Source organism: Falco peregrinus, chromosome 1 (assembly GCF_023634155.1).
Source record: "Falco peregrinus isolate bFalPer1 chromosome 1, bFalPer1.pri, whole genome shotgun sequence".
Taxonomy (NCBI): domain Eukaryota; kingdom Metazoa; phylum Chordata; class Aves; order Falconiformes; family Falconidae; genus Falco; species Falco peregrinus.
Window position 1 is genome coordinate 9,407,447 of NC_073721.1, and position 14,384 is coordinate 9,421,830.

Here is a 14,384-nt window from a genome sequence, read left to right on the forward strand (position 1 = left end):
TTCTCTCTGTGTTTTCTAATCTGCATGATTTTAGTGATTTTAACGCACTGAAATCTACTGCCAAAAATCTGTTTCTCTTTTCTTTATGGCAGTGGTAACATGGCTTGCTTTCCCACCCTCAGTCATTCTGGATTTTTGGTGCTTCTATATTCTTGTAAAGGGATCTATATGAACAGTAGGTGGTGTGGTTTGAGACGTTTCTTCACCAGCTTTGGGGCTTCCCCCCCCCAGGGCAGCAAAGGGAAATGCTTGCTCCTGGCCTTTGAGGCCTGGCGGGCCCAGATGGCTCTAACAGGCTGGCCCGCCGTGTCCCCAGCATCCTGCCCGTGGGAATTTGTACCGTGTGCAGGGTATGAAAGGCTATGCTAGACGTGTCGGCAAGGCCAGCTAAGCGCTTTTCACCTAGAGAGTCAAAACTTAATAAGGAACGTAAGAAATTTGAACATGAATGATTAGTATGAGGGAAAAGCTTTCCTGAAAGGTAATGGAAGATGATGGCGCCATGCTATAGCCCCGCGTGTTCATTCAGAAAACAATGCAGTCCCCAGATAATTACCACAGCCTATAGCAGAAACCCACATTACTTCATTCTGAATAGCCTGTATTTAAAATCTCCTACCTTAAAATCTCAGGTTACTATGGGAGGAGGCACGAGTACTGCTGCAGTGGGGGACTTGGCAGTGACAGGCCTCAGCGGCTTCCATTACCTGTGGCAGCTGATGGCCTAGCCACAAGCTGTTGGGAGGGAAAGGGAGCTCCCCAAGACTTGCATAAAATATTTGTGTCTAAAGCTTGAATCCAAACCCTTAGCAACACTGCAGCTTGCTGTTATGGGTGGGGGTTTTTTGCCATGTGGCAATAACAAACAAGGTCTCACTTTGGATGTGACTCTGAGGGGAACAGTGAAGGGAGAACGTTTGGAGGGAAGCGTTGTGCAGGTGGTAGAATTGCACATTTTAGGTATCTGATACATTTTAAGAATTGTGTGTAGGGTTATAAAATTATTTCTTTTTTCTGCATTGCAGTGGAGTACAGGATGACAGCAAACCCACTAGTGTTTAGGCCAGGTATGTTGAGAGACATTGTAGATGGGCCTAGGGGATCCCAAATGAACACAGCCAAATATATTTTGGGACAGAAGGAAAGGTCTGAGGTTTATTCATGAGACAAATCACTCTATCTAGAAGCTCTGTAATAAATGAGATTTTTGTTTTTATATGATGTTAGAGAGCGCAGATCTAAGTCCTGCTAGATCCTACACCACAAGCTTAAAGGGACACTTGAATGCACTTGGAAGTATATGTTTTGCCATTTAGTCAACAGTCATTTTCAAGGAACTTTCTTTTCGCTTGTTTTATATGCAAGTCAAGTCAGTGGACCCTGAAGGACTGTAAAGACAGAATTTCATGTGAAATAAAATTTAGGGATGGAAGAAATTTTTTTAGATGTTTTTTTATTTATCATTTTCCTACCCATGCAACAGCAAATGATGCTGTTTGTTTCAGATTATAGAGGAAGTAAATAAATAAAGATAAAACAGTTATTTTAAAATATTTTGTAGGGGAGTAGCATATATAGTACTAAAAAGCGTGCACTTCAGATATTTAAAATTGCTGATATTTTGTGGTTGATAGCAGCAGTACACCCAGGCCCACAGGCTTTCTCTCTGCCCTGTCACTGACATCTGCAGTAAGATACCCTCAGGTTTGGTCCTTCAGATTTAATTCAGAGGACAAGAGTCCTGTTTACCTCTTTTTATATTAAAGTATCTCACTTTATAAAGACAGAAAGAATTAAGTGACTTAGATCTGTCTCTTCTTTCAGGCTGGATTTGAATTCTCAGAAGGTACCAATATCCTTTCAATTTAATAGACTTCCTTTAATATCTCTAAACTTTCTACACTATGTGACTGAAAAAGAATTCTAGAATTAAATCTTGCCTAGTGTACGAATGCAAATGTATACTTGCAATGACATTCAGCTGTCTTGAGGTCTTCTATATTTTGCTTTTTTAAGCTTCTTACAGTATGTTGGCCTTATTCTCCTATTGCATTGGAAATCAGTTAATCTTGGGTCGAAGTGCATCAAATGATCATAAAAATGTTTATTATATGCTTTCAGTTTTAAAGAAAAAAATAAACCTAAAGCATTTTGCACTTGCAAAATCTCTCCTGCAAAAAGAGATGCTGAATTTATACTTTGAGGGGATTGTCAAGGCCAGTACTACAGGCTGCATACAGCTTCCAAGGGCACAAGGAAATGGCAAGTAGCCAAGTGTGCAGGAACAGTATGGTATGCCTGGCAAATAACCACATCTAAGTTCTATTGCTGCTTGCTTCATTAGGTTCTGCAAGTTTGACTGTCTTTTTTTTCCTTTTAAATTTTTTTTTTGGCAGGGGGAGAGGATTATCATATTATCACATTTCCTCCTCTCTGTTCCTTTTTCTATATTTCAGAGGCAAAAACGTCAGGACACTTAGTTCAGTGAAAAGAAATGATTAACTTTAGATTTTCTTTATCTGAAATGGAAAAAAGTATGTTTGGAGAAATGAGAGGGAGGAGAAGCGCAGGGTCGATTGAGCATAGCAGTAGAAAGGTTTAATTTATTCCAGTAGCTGGAACTGACTGCAGTGACAGATAATGTGTTCTTGAGGAATCTGACTCCCTTGATACAGGTTAAGAACTTCTCATGCTTTTCTTAAAGAGGAAAAAAACCCAAGAAAAAGACAACCAAACGACAAAAACCCCAACCCATATTCTTCTCTTGAGATGTATCCCAATCAATGTATATAATGTCTGCATCTTGTTTTGTATTTTAATCTTTTCACTTTAAATGAGACTGTAATTTAACATGAAAATATCCTCACATGTTTAAGAAGAAATCTTTGAGACATTCTAGTGATGTAAAGCATATATAATCTAGTCTGAAAATCTAATTATGCTTTGTCAAGGGCTGTAGGGTTACTATTCACTCACTGTGAGTAACAAAATCTGAGTTACGTGTAAAGTTTCAAATGAAGTTAAATCCATTCTAAATGCATCTCTGTGGAATAACAGGGAAGAATATTCGTTCACCTGTAGAACTGCTTTTACAGTCTTACAGCTTGTACAAAGAAGCCAGACAATTTGCTCAGTTCCAAGTTTGAGCTAACTTTTTTTCCCAGTAAGTATGAATTTGTAACAAAAAAGAACATAAGGGTTTTTAGAGGGTCATGGTGATGGGGAGCAGAGAGCATGTTGATTTTGAAGTTGTCTTATATAGGCATATAGGGGTAGCCTGTGAAAATTTCTGCTTTCAAATAAATGTTCTTACCCTTGTGAAATAAATTCGGGGGGCTATAGATTTTTTTCCCTTAACCCTGAGTGACCTGAGGCTCTAATGAATTGGTTGGAGCAGATAAAAAAATATGTCAGTTTTCTTGAAATTATGTACAGTGTTTACAAGCAGAAAAAGCTGTGAAATACCCATCTACAGTGCTCTGGAACATAATCTGTTTTGCACTTGGCCGTTCAGGCAGAAGTTAAGGTGCTACTTTAAGTCAGAATTCTGTTGCTGTGACTGGTTACTTCTAAAGCACTAAGAAAGCTTAATTACACTAGTCACATAGACTCAAATCTAACTATTCTTCTAATCTAGGGAATCCAGAGATTTTTTTCTTTTCCATTCAGGGCATATAACTCAGGTATAGCTATGTTATAATGTCAATTTTTTATATCTCTCTGGCACTGCAGAATCTCTTTATCATACTGGGATCAAAGCTCAAGACCTATCTGAGTTTCCAGTATATTGTTATATTTTTTTCTTTGACTTTCAGCTGAGTTTGGGCTTCACAGGGCTCCATAACATTGGTTTGCTGACAGTGTCACAAATTCATTGTTTAGTACCAGGACTTTATATAATTTAATATGACAATAATCTTTATAAGACTGACTGTAGTCTTTGCTTTATATGCGTCTTCCCTCAGCCTTGTGTACAAGACTGATTTCTGTTTGTTTAATGTGTGGATACCATAGTTATTTCTGTATGGTACGGAAAATGTGATAAGAAAGTTATCTGCTATTAATTTCATATTGAGTAAATCAGTCATGCAGAACAGTAACTCAGACCAAATAGTTCAGAAATGAGGTGAATAGAGTCAGCTTGGGACATGTTTGATCTGCACCTGAACCCAAGCACTTATTTCTCAGGCACATACCAAACAGTACAGATCGGGTACCATGAAGCTTGGTTAAACAAACACACAATCGAGGCACCCGATAAGCTAACCCCTGTAAATCCTGACTGTTCAGGGAAATTGCTTAAGCAAATACATGCACCCTGTTTGGTGAATACCTATAACTTGCATCTACTTCAAGATGAAAGAAAGGATTCTTTGATCAAATACACAGGATTGCCAGCTTGCCATCTGGAGGGAAGTCAGGCTCATGTTTGCTTTAGTGCTAACAGGTATAAATCCATGAACTTTGATGTAGTTGTGGTTTGTCATTCCGAAGCGTGCTGGGATGGCACCTTGATTTCATGAGTCTGAGTAATATCACGATTCTTTAAAGAGTACAGGCCAGATAAGATAAAATAAGAAAAAGTCCTTAAATGGAGTTGATATTGGGGGGGGAGAATTTGGCAAGATTGCTGTGAAAAAAAATAACTGAAAGAAATTCTTTTATGCATTGAAGGTAATTTTTCAGTTTAGGGGGTTTAAAAAAACCAAACCTTCAACTAACTATGCAAAACAGTTTCTCATGGTTTTGTGTTCAGCTAAATAGAACTTCCAAAACCAGCTGCTTGAAAACCTGAGTTCAGTGAAGTTTTAATAACACTGAAATTTTAAACAAACCCAATATATTAAAATTTGATGAGCTTCTTTTTGGAAATAACCTTTAGTTGTTCAGCCAGCTCAGCTTGTTAAAACATCTCAATTGTTTCAACTCCCCACTCTAGGCAATATATCTTATGATGGCAGGAAAAATAGAGCAGAAAACCAGTAAAACTGTAAAACTATTAAATGAGTAAAACTTAAAGGGAAAGAGAAAAATTACGAGGCATGTGAGTGTCAGGAAGCATGATTAGAGAGAGAAGAGAAAACAAAGATTAAAATATATGGAGGGTGAGAGGGGAGAAAGGAAAGTGGCAGTGGTGTGTGATAAGAATATGTGCTAAAGGTGACTATCCGTCATTCCATCACAGATGAAACTCTGAAGAGCTAGGAAACATTACTTCAAATTTTAAACAGATCACCTTCTGTGTGTCTTGCTTTTCATGAGACCATATTTATTCGTTGATAATTTAGTAAGGGGGAAATAAGGTAATTTTACATCTACTGGTCATTAACTAGAAGATGATCTTTTCTTGTAACAGTTTTGCACAGCAAGTCTAAGCTGCTCTTGTATCTAGTCCAACTCTTTTCATGAGTTCTCTAGTTCTTCTTATCTTTGTGAATTATTTTAAATATTTTTCCTCACTACTTACGTATTTTCCTGTAACTGTGGGGTAAAAGCATGTAAAAAAATTTCAGTCTTATTAAAAGCAAAGAAAAGGGAGGGCTACTGTTGCCAGATGCTTCCAAACTAGAATAGGAAATAATTACATTTTAAAATGTAGCTTTTTGGAAAACTTCTATGAAAATATTGATAAAAGAAACTTGACTATACATAGAATGATTGTGTCCATATAACTGATTTAAAGTAGTAATGGACCTATTTTTCTTTGAAAGTATTAGTTTGTTTTTCTAAGAGTTATACAATATATACATAACTAGTAAAATAATGCTATTAATTAGACCCAGGCTGGTATCCTGACTGTGATTATGGTACTTTGGGCAAGAAAAAATCTTTTATTTAAAGATAGTAGTAAATGGTTATTTATAGCCAAGTTTCTGGCAGCACGTTTTCAGTATTCTAGTTAAATGAAGCACTCTTGAACTGCTCAGTCAGACATCACTTGAGCCTTATGTTTGATGAAAATGCAAGCTTCCTCCAGACATTAGAATTCTGTAGCATTAAGTGAAGTTCTCCAAGTTAAGCTTATAGTACTAAGTTGAGGCATTTTGATGAGATTTACTGTGCTTGTAATATTTTTGCTGAAGTTGTTTGAATGATTCTCATGCAGAAAGTTCATGGAAGAGCTTTGCAGAAATGTACAATATGATTTTCAAATGTCAAAGTCAGAATCATTGTACCTCTTTTTAAACCTACAGGGGTAATACCAAAGAGGAACAGAACCGTGGGACGGGCACAATAGCCGCTGAGTGTGTCAAGTTTACAGGCACTGACTCCTGGTCGCTTTGGGTAACAAGACAGAAGAGCTGCAACAACCTTTCTCACTCACAATAAAATGCTCCGGGTGATGGAACACTGTGTTGTGAAAAACGGCAAATATGAAAATCATTCTTGAAAGAGCTTAGCAGAAGGTATGATTTTTCTCTCTATATTCTCTTCTTCAGCCAGTTTTGCTTTCCTGAACGCAGTATGATATACTGTTAATATTGTTGCTAATTGCCAGTCTGAGCAGGATCTCTTGTTACAAAATAGGCAGAAAGGAAAAACCAACAACCAAAGACACAAAGTATGTTTTCTTTAGAAATCATGTAATCTGTTGTGGCACAGGATCTAATGCGAGTCCTTCAGGAGGCTAACTTAAAAGTGGTAGCATTTCTGGAAATGCTAGAATCCTTTTAAAGTTTACTTTTTCCTCTTTCTTTTGGACCACTATTTTCTCAAATGCATGTTCTTTTAGAGTTGACATTTCTCCTCTGCATGATTTCAGTTCCTAGTAGTTTACTGTGTGATCTCATAGCTACAGCTGAATAAACTTTAAAAATGTTACCTACCTTGACTTTAACTTTTGATTATGTCTTTCAAAAGTTCCATTAAGTTTTAATTTTGAAGAAGAAAAGCATACAGGGGAGGAGGAATAAGTAAAAGTCTGTACAGAAACACTGTTTGAAGTTTCAAAAGGCAGCTGAGCAAGCTCCTAATTTGTATTGCTAGCATGTAGTATACGTTTTTGCAGAAAACATAAAGAATCAGGTATTGTGCGTAGGATTCTGAGCTGTAGAAAAGACAGAATTCTGCTAGGCATTGCAGGCTGTGGAGCTTGCAAACCCCTCCATGGCTGGGAGACTGGGCAGATATGCTTGGTGGCTTTGAACGTGGTGAGGAGGAGGCAGTGTAACATGCTACAGACTGTCAGTTACTTCTTGCGGACAACAGCTGGCTCCCAAGTCCTTTACTTCAAGGCCAGTAGGTATTAATGTTATTTAATAAGACCAATAATGCTGCTTTTTCTCTCTAAAACATTGTCATGAAGCATTCTGCTTTTGTTGCTTGCAGTGCTAGTGAATATTAAGCAGAACACCAATGATTGAATCCAAGCAGGCTGAATTTAAAAACAACAGTGTTTGGGAGAGTTATTTTTAACCTGTGTAATTGCACTGATTGAATTTGCCACATGGCCCCAAAGCAGTTGTACCTGTAGGAACAGGGAGTCTGTGACCAAAGTGATGGGGTGACTTGGGAAGCAGGAGAGCTCCTTAAACTAGATTAATATACTGTGAAATTTTATGGCCTCATTGGCTATAAAAGTAGCCACTCTTCATCTGCCTAGTCATACTGGTGCTGGCAGTGGAAATGAGTGTTTCCAGGACTGGACCTTCAGTTGCATATTTTTATATGTTTTCTAATGTCAAATGCTACTGTTCTTATAGGCCCTTTTCAGGGAAAGTCCTGCCAGTCTGTTCTAATACAACATTTCTGGTTCAACTTCACACTTCTGATGCCAGGAAGATTAAGTATGAAAAGTGCTGAGAATGAAGAGAGATTTTCCTGCTTTCCACCATTTTTTTCCCTCTAAGGCCGTGAATCATGGATTCACAGAAGGGTCAGGGCTGGAAGGGACCTGTGGAGATCATCTAGTCCACCCCCCTGCCAAAGCAGGCTCACCTGGAGCAGGCTGCACAGAACCATGTCCAGGCAGGTTTTGAATGTCTCCAGAGAAGATGATTCCACAATCTCTGGGCAGCCTGTTCCACTGCTCTGTCACCCGCAAAGTGAAGATGTTTTTCCTCATATTCAGGTGGAACTTCTTGTGCTGCAGTTTGTGCCCATTGCCCCTTGTCCCGTTGCTGGGCACCACTGAAAAGAGCCCAGCCCTCAGGCACCTCTCCTGTTCTCAGTGACCTCTCAAAGATGATGGAGAGTGGTTTAGCAATATCATCTGCCAGCTCCCTCAGCACTCAGGTGCATGCCCTGGCCCATGGATTTGTGATTGTCAAGTTTGCTAAAGTGATCTGTAGCCTGATCCTCCTTGACCAAGGGAAAGTCTTCCTTTCTTCAGAATTCCTCTCTTGCCTCCAGGGTCTGGGATACCTGAGGGCTGGCCTTCGCGTTGAAGACTGAAGCACGGAAGGCACTCAGTAACTCCACTTTCTCTGTCTGTCACCAGGGCACCCACCTTCTTTAACAGTGGGTCCACATTTTCCTTAGTCATCCTTTTCCTACTGATGCATTTGAAGAAGCCCTTGTTGTCCTTGACATCCTTCACCAGATTTAATTCCAAATAGACCTTAACCTTCCTTGTCACATCCCTGCATGTTCTGAAAGTTTTACTATATTCCTTCCAAGTGGCCTGTCTCTTTTTCTACATCCCATAAACTTCCTTCTTCTGTTTGAGTTTTTCCAGAAGCTCCTTGCTTATCTGTGCAGGCCTCCTGTCCCCTTTGCTTGATTTCTTACTCATAGGGAAGCATTGATCCTGACCTTGGAGGCCATGATGCTTGAATATTAGCCAGCTCTCTTGAACCCTTCTACTTTCCAGAGCCCTAACCCATGGGATTTCTCCAAGTAGGTCCTGGAAGAGGCCAAAGTTAGCTCTCCCCAGGGTTATTTATTGCCCTCCTTCCTCCATGCAGGATGCTGAACTCCACCGTTTCATGCTCACCACAGCCAAGTCTTCCCCCAACTTTCACATCCTCAACCAGTCCTTCTTTTTTAGTACAGGGTCCAGCAGCACACCTCACCTTATTGGCTTCTCTGCCACCTGGGTCAAAAAGTTACTGTCAGCACTCTGCAGGAGCCTCATGTGCGCCTAACTGTGTTGCTTTTCCAGCAGATATCAAAGTGGCTGAAGTGGGAGGCTACCTATCTGCAGTCCAAAATCTTGATCACAGGCAAATCACCAGTGGCAGAGATAGTTCACAGATTTTGGAAATATGAGTGACAAATCCAGCTAAAACAAGAATTTATCATTTTTTTGTCTTAATACTATTCTGTGCTTCAAAAATAATAAGCTGTGGTACTGTTAATGCTCAGTGCCTCACAGAAGCAGGCTTTGCCTTCCATCTTCACAGATTTTTACAGGTGCACAAAACACTTTGTTGCAGTTCTTCACAAAGCAACAACCATGTATCTCTGTTTTCCGTGTATTTTAAAGTTATATAATGAAACGGTAGAGAAGACAAAAGCATGAACCTTTATCATGAAGGATAAGGTGTTGAAATGGGAACCAAAGATGGAAATTGTTTCTGACGGTGCTGTGGATCTCTTGTGTAATCCTGGGCAAATCACCTGGCTCTCTACATAGAACAGAGATTTAAATTTATAGGTAAATAGTTTTCTAAATCTAGTAAATAATCCCTTTATGTCTCTGTCTGTCTTGTTGCAAAAAGGAAATAATAGTATTTCTTATGCTCATTGGATAGTTGGAATACTCCTGTGATAGGCTGTATGGAACTGTCAATGTGCACTCCTTAAAATGAAAAGTACTCCTTTTGGAAACAGAGAGCTGCAGAATTAGTGTCTCTATCCACCTTAAGTTTTACGCCAGCTTCTTTTTTCCTTTTTTTTTTTTTTTTCTTTTTCTTTTTTTTTTTTTCTTTCTTTCCCTGCCTGCTTTCAGGGGCTCACTGCTGCAATGAATGGTGCTTTCTAGGGAATGCAGCTGTTCAGTCCTGGAATTAATATGTAAATTCTCTTCTCTTATTGAAACAGGGGAGGAAGATGGAACATAGCTGTATTTTCTCTAATCAGCATACTCCCTTTTTCATCTGGAACTACAACAAAGCTGACTGTCAGCCACACAAATAATAGAATATTTATTTTTGTAAAAATAAACACATCCAGAAGCATACTTTTCTTGAAAGCTTTTACTGACCAACCCAAACAATATTTTAGCTCAATGAAAATATATATATTTAGAACTATTCACGTACAAATATCTCATGCTTTTTCAGTAAAACAAGTAGAACAAACTAACTACATTGACAGAATGCTAGCTTCAGCTGCAGAAGTGTAGTACAGAACTGCAAATGTAACCACTGCTGGATTTTTGCAAAATGCAAATTCATATATTGGAACCATCCTTCTTGTAATAGTCCAGTTCTACCCTCAGGTTGACAGGTAGGGGTTCCCACAGTCAGCTCTAGTCTGACTTAGATACCTGATTCTCCACAGGACAAAGTGAATAGAAGTGCTACCCAATAGGAATAATGAGATTTTACAGATTGTTCAGCACAAATGTAATTCAACAAACAAAGTGTGTGATGGTAGAAAATCAGACCTGCTGTCTTTAATTCACTCATATAAATAGAAAACATTTCAGGACTCTAGATATCAAAGGTCACCAAATCAGCTATGCAGAGAGGCTCAAAATGGTACAAGTTGTTGTTTTGAACATTGCTTTTGATACTGCATAATATGCATTTAGATTAAAAAACACATATTCTGAAACTAGTGTGACAGGCCTTGTATGCCTTTTTACTGATGCATAATTTAGTCTCTTCCCTTTTAGCCTGGCAGACACATCCTTACATTCAGCTGCAATTTCTCTGGACAGTTTGAGGCAACAATAAAATAAATTTTCAGCAAACAAAACAGGACAGACAGGTTTAAAACTAAGAGCAAGATCCAAAAGTCAGAACCAAGAACTTGAAGTCAATAAAGAAAGCTATTGGAAAGCAGTGCAAAGATTTAGACTGGAACTGCAGGGTGGACTGATCTAAGCCAACTTAATAACTTGGTTGCCAAGTTGGGAATAAACAGAACTATTTGTATGTGAAGAAAAAAAACATGACAGTGGAACTCTAAGTTTTAAGATATATCTGAGCTATGTAACCTTTGCTTTGAAACAGTACGTTAACAGAACAAATTGGCAAAGTCCTAAATGGCTAAGTGCATTACTGAATGTGATCTATAGGTTGCATTTTGAACTTTTTGTAAAACTGAAGGACAAATGTAGTTCTGTAACAGTCAAGACACCCTTCAGCTGGAGGGACAAAACCACCCAATGTATCAATCAGCATGCTGTGTATAGCATAAGTCAAATTTTATTAGACTTAAAATTCCTGTCTTTGATTATGTCCTTTTAAAGGGCTTTTACTAAAAACTTTAGATAGTGGTCAGACATTAAGTAATTTTTTTTCTTTCTTCTTGTAGAAGTGTTGTATAAATAAATGGGTGAAGCATAATAAAGAAAAACAAAACAAAACAAAAAATTAAGATACCTGAAAGGTAGTAGCACAGTAAGAAAAAATGCAAAGGAACTTCTTGAACCGCCTTCCCTGTATCATCAAGATCATAACATTGCCAGTTTGTTTTTTCACCCTAATTTTAACAATGTTATGGAGTTTTTGATTCACTGTAAGCCACCCTTAAAGACGTGGTGCTTGTGGCTATTGCTGTCAGGTTTATGGGATATTTGGTTACCTTTAGGTTGTTATATATGTGCTAAAGAAGTTAACCTATGTTTTGTTGGCGGATTAATTACATTCCTCTGTAAATCCATGGAATTCTGGCCTATTGACACCCCCTGCAAATTACTGTCTGCAGTTTGATACTGATCACTGCAATAAACGCCAAAAAAATAGGATGATACCATTATCTCTCATAGAGCAGAGAGCTCTTTATAAAACCTAGCTGTTCAACTTGTGTGACTGGCTTGAAGTAGAATTTTCTTGACAAGCAGACCCAACTGTGAGTATGAAATCTGTCCACACATTCAGTGGTTAGAGTTCATTTCCTTTTTCTAGGCATTAAATCAAACCACTTTGCGAAACCTTGGCTATCTGCAAAACCTTTAGCCAATCCAGATCTTTCTCCAAACAGTTCCCACCAGGTAGTCTCAGATGCAATCTCTAATTTGTCTTCTGAAATTATAAAACTGCTCCTTTTTAAATTGGATGGCTTTTATATATTTAATCAGGCTGGATGTCTCTAACTTAAATGAAAATTGGTGACAGTGAGGGTGATGATAAGGCTTCACCAGTTAAATCTTTCATGATACAAGCATGCCACTTGTAATCGTGTTTAATGTTTTAGATGAAGGGCAGTGAAGTCCTTAGGAGAAATCTCTCTCAAGGTCTTGTCTTGCTTCCCTGCCTGTTCCCAGTCAGCCAGTTCTCTGCACATAGCAGCAGCAGTCAGCACCCAAACTCCCCTTGTACATTAGCTCCCAGGGAGCTGGGCCCTCTGTGGAATCCAAAACAAGTAACCGTGATCTATTATTTTTGTGGGAAGAAAGGGGGTGTGTGTGAAGTGTTGTGGGAGAAAGGAGCACCAGCAGTCAGAAGGAGAAGATCGTGTCCAGCCCTTTCCCCTCCTCTAACCTCTAGCCGTGCTGGAGTGAAGATCTTGTGCATGCTGTGTGGGATAGGGTTGGACTAGGACAGATCATTTTGGGGGATACCTAGCCAGACTAGTGTTCAGAACACTGTGCTGCTAGACGTGTTGACATTGTTGGGTACCGGCATGTTTAGAAACACAGTGCTGCTGTGGAGTCTCTGGGGTCCTGTGTGCTTAATATTCTGTAAGCTTCTGCTTTTACGGTGGTTCAAGGTGTTTAGTTATCTTTTGAGGGAGACAGTACTGGGATGAATTCTGCACTTAGCTTTACGTAATTTCTATTGACCTCAATGAAAATTACAGCTTTTAACATGATGATAAAATTAGCTCAGAATGTGGATTTTTTTCTATAGCATGCTTCCTCTATGCTTTCCTTGTTTCCCCTCCTTCTAATTCATTGCTGTTAAACTATTTTACTATTATATGCGAAGTGGAGAACAAGTAGAATTGTAGTTGAACTCTGAAACTATACTGTTTTAGTCGGTATGATGTTTAACCAACATATCCTGTATTTAATTCATGGTTGAAATCTTTCATAAGGGAAGAAACACTGTGTGTAGTGTGTTTGAGACAGATTGTCTTTCCTGGAGACAGGAATCCTCTTCCATACTGGTTACTTCTACAGCTTCAAATCCTTCACATGTCAGTGATAAGTTGTTAGTATCCACTTGGAATATCTGGAACAGATGGTAGTAAATAAGTGCCAAATTAATTTTTTCACCAAAACCTCATATTGAATTGAGAATCTTCAGCAATCTCAACAGGGAATGCAATTTGTCTTTGCTAAGTTCTGCTTGCTTAACAAGCTGTCAGCCTCTTTGTTTCCTGGGTTCACTGAATAAATAGCAGAATGTGTTATCTTTGATGTGACCATAGAAGTCCTATATTTATTCACAAAGGAAGAGGTTCAGACAAGCATCTGAACTTATGGATTCCTGAACCTCTGAATAAATCTTCATCACTGAAAAGAACTGTCAGAATCTTCTCATCAGGCAGCTGTGGTTCCTGCCACTGTATATTTTTTTTTTCTTACATCTTTCGTTGTAATACCTTGGTGCCTCGTACATTGAGGTGAATCAGTCTTGTCAACATCTGTGTCATACAGTGAGGGTTTCTCGTCTGTGTTTGATAGATATAGAACTGGAGGGACAGTTTGTCTTGATGTTTTGCAGTCCAAAGTTTTCAAGAGCAAAGCTGTATACTTGTAACTCAAAGCAAGAAGTTTGATTATTAGAAGTTTAGAAAGCATATTACTGTGGGCTCCAGAAGTGACAGCCTAATATTGATGGACTTCTTCATACGAGTTTGGCTTAGTGCTGTTCTCTGGAGGAATCGAAGCTTGTCATATCCTCTGGGAAAGGGGGTAGCATTTGTCTGTCCCTGATAGACACATGGTATCATGATGGTTTTCAGATGTACGAAATGTTTCACGGTGGGTATCAACTTAGGTACCAACATTTCATTGCACTGAAGATCGTTTCCCAAGTCCTGTTTGCAGATTCTGGATGCCTTTTGTTATTTGTCCTGACTGCTACTTGTAGTGGTTTGTACAGGGTTTTATGCAGAAAGGTTCTGGGACAGCTTTTTTTATATGTGTATGAATATATATGTGGATGTGTACATAAATATCTGTAAATATACATATGTATATATGCTTGCATATGTTGACTAATGATGGCTGAATGGTACATTGCTTGGGGTTGTTCCTTTGCCCATTTTTTTCTTAGAGAAGTGGGATCCCTATGAAAAGAGTTTGTCCTGAGAAACCTCTT